Source organism: Bos indicus x Bos taurus, chromosome 8 (genome assembly GCF_003369695.1).
Source record: "Bos indicus x Bos taurus breed Angus x Brahman F1 hybrid chromosome 8, Bos_hybrid_MaternalHap_v2.0, whole genome shotgun sequence".
Lineage (NCBI taxonomy): Eukaryota > Metazoa > Chordata > Mammalia > Artiodactyla > Bovidae > Bos > Bos indicus x Bos taurus.
In genome coordinates, this window is record NC_040083.1 from 31858118 (window position 1) to 31861210 (window position 3093).

The following is a 3093-nucleotide window of genomic DNA, read 5'->3' on the forward strand; positions in this document are numbered from 1 at the left end:
CTTTACATTGCAGGGTAGTTCCCATGGTGTGCGTGGTTGGTTTAACCACATGCTCATCTGCTGGACATCTAGGTTGTCCTGTTTGGTGTTATTACAAATGAAAGTGCTAAGAAGATCTTGTGCCAAAATAGGTTTTCATTTCTGTGGGATACATGTCCAGGAAAACAATTGCTGAGGTATTAAAGTATGTGTGTGTTTATTAGAAGTTTTCAGACTTTTTTTTTTTTTTCCAGAGTGACTTACCGTTTTGCATTCCATCCAGCTCATATGCTCAGCAGCATCTGGTATTTTCACTATTTTTTCAAAAAATTTTGGCCACACACTGAGGCATGTGGCATCTTAGTTCCCCAGCTAGGGATCAAACCCATGCCCCCAGCATTGAGAGGCAGAGTCTCAACCACTGAACTGCCAGGGAAGTCCCCATTTTCAGTATTTTTTCTTTAGCTGTTCTCATAGTCAAAATTCCTTGTGGTTTTAATTTGCATCCCCCGATTACTAGTAAGATTCAACATCTTTTCTTGTGCTTGCTTGCCGTCCACATTTCCTCTTTAGTGCTATGTCTATTCATGTCTTCTGCTCATTTACTAATTGGATTGTTTATATTTCACTCTTGACTTCATACAGTATATTCTATATTGGTCTAGATAAATGGTTTGCAAGTAATTTCTCCCAATAATTTCTTCCTCTTAAATTCTTTGCAGGGCAAAAGTTTTTAATTTTGATGAAGTCCAATATATCAATTTTTTCCTTTTAGGATTGTGCTTTTGGGGTGAAGGCCAAGAATTTATTGCCTAGCCCAGGTTTTTTTTTTTTCCCAAGATTTTTTTTCCCTAAAAGTTTTATAGTTTTACATCTGTTTACATCTTACATCTAAGCTTATGATATATTTTCAATTAATTTTTGTATAAGGTATGCAGTTTAGGGCAAACTTCATTTTCTTTGCAAATTGCACCAACTTCATTTATTGAAAAGACTATTACCCTTCCTCCATTGAATTGCTTGTGTACCTTTATCAAAATCATTTGGCCATATATACCATGCTGTCTTGATCCCTGTAGCTTCATAGTAAGTCTGCAGTCAGGTAATGTGAGTCCTCCAAATGTCTCTTCTTCAAAACTGATTTAGCTTAATTAATTTTACACCTGGATATTTTCATCCTTTCCCATTTGTCTCCTGCTTTATTCTAGAGAAGAAAGTTCTTGCATAAACTGTTTCTTTTCTTGTTGCAACTCCTGTAAATGCTTTTGGTTTCTCTCCAGTCTGTCCTCCAACCACTGTAGTAGAGGTCTGCTGACTGCTGACCTACACAGATTCTTAGTAAACACTGAGCCATTATGGATCTTGGTTACTGAATCCAGATGTGGAAGGCTGTGGATCCTCCTATGTGCATCTTGCCCCTCTTGATACAGGATCTTGGGCAACTCAATTGCTGACTCAAGGCACACTTTCCCAGTGGTTTGATGGGGGTACAATATGAATTGGGATTTCAATTCTCTTATACTCTGAGCTCTTTTGGGCCTTAATGGATTGAAAGCAAGTATAGAGTACCTGTCCAATCTTTGTATTTTTATCTTAGAGGAAACAAAAAAATACAAGCCCTACAAAGCTTTGCTCCATAATCTGTTACATGGCTTGTGTGTGAACATCAACATGGGAAGGCCTAACCGTTATATGGGGATGGGAATGATACCAGCCCACAACTCTCAGGGTACCACCGGTTAGTTTAGCCAACCTCTCTATCTCAGTTAAAGCCACAGACAGCTGCTCTGGAGAAATTTCCACTCCACTCTTCCTCTTATCAGAACGCCGCAAGACAATGACAAAATGAATGTGAACAATTCTGACAGTGTCAAACTTTTCAGCAACTGTGTGGATTTCAGTTCTAGTATATGTAAACTTGGGGTCACTCCTTAAGTCATCATTCAATTCTATGCACAGCCCCATCACCTCTTCTTTCTCTGTGCTCAGAGTGTGGTTGAGACATAGTAGGAAAGCATCTGGACTCCAGATGAACTATTTGTATCAAGTGCAACCGCCATCTTGGCTCCATCCTGCTCACGTCTGCCTCCAGCCAGCTCCAGCCTGGCCAACCAGCTGCTCAGGCACGAGGTTCTGTGGTGACTGGCCCTGGGGTGCCCAATATTTAAAGTTTCCAATAAAATATCTGCAACTATAAATCTTAATGTAATTCAAATTTTAGATATATTTTAATAATCTCTCAAATTTAGATGTATTCTAATAATCCCATTCCTCATTCTTAAACATATTTGGTGAAAGTGAAAGTTGCTCGGTCCTGTCCAACTCTTTGTGACCCCATGGACTATATAGTCCGTGGAATTCTTCAGGACAGAATACTGGAATGGGTAGCTGTCCTCTTCTCCAGGGGATCTTCCCAACCCAGGGATTGAACCCAGGTCTCCGGCATTGCAGGTGGATTCTTTACTAACTGAGCTAATATATCTGGTATTTTTTATAATTGCTCATTTACCTAAAATTGCATAATAGTTTGTGTTATGGAATATATATGAAGTATTTTTTATTCTGTACTTGTTATTCATTCCTGAGTTTATTCCTTGATAGGCAAAAATTATGTTATCAGCTCTTCAGTGTTTGTTGACAGCAACCTAGTGAGATAGACACTATAATTATTGCCACTTTTCAGATTGGAAAACTGAAGAGCATAACTGGTAAGAAACGCATAAATGATGAAATTGGTAAGCAAACCCAGAAATTTTGTCTCTAGATTCATCTCTTAGAGTCTGTTACTTTAATATAATTTGGATTCCTTCTTAGATTTTGGGGGGATTTTTTACTGCCTGTTTTTCAGGTTTTACAGAACCTTTTATTATCTCAACTTCTTGTAGAGCTGTTTCTGCTTTACCTTGGGTGTGACACCACCATTATTGATCTTCTCTTATGGGCTTCAAATTTATTACTGTAACAATTTTATGTTAATCTATAGCTAGATTTTTTGTACAGGGGAAACATCAATTGTTTTTCATACCCAGATTGTCAGCAAGAAGACAGGATGTCCCGTTCTGGCAGAGGAGTGAGGTATAGAGATTTTCCAATCTTTTAAAATAGAGGGGCAGC

The 3093-nt window shown here is 38.4% G+C and overlaps 1 pseudogene; it reads right to left on the minus strand.

The window, feature by feature from the left end:
- Window positions 1–1178: 1178 nt before the first annotated feature.
- Window positions 1179–2050, minus strand: LOC113897430 (annotated as a pseudogene).
- Between the last annotated feature and the right edge of the window lie 1043 nt (window positions 2051–3093).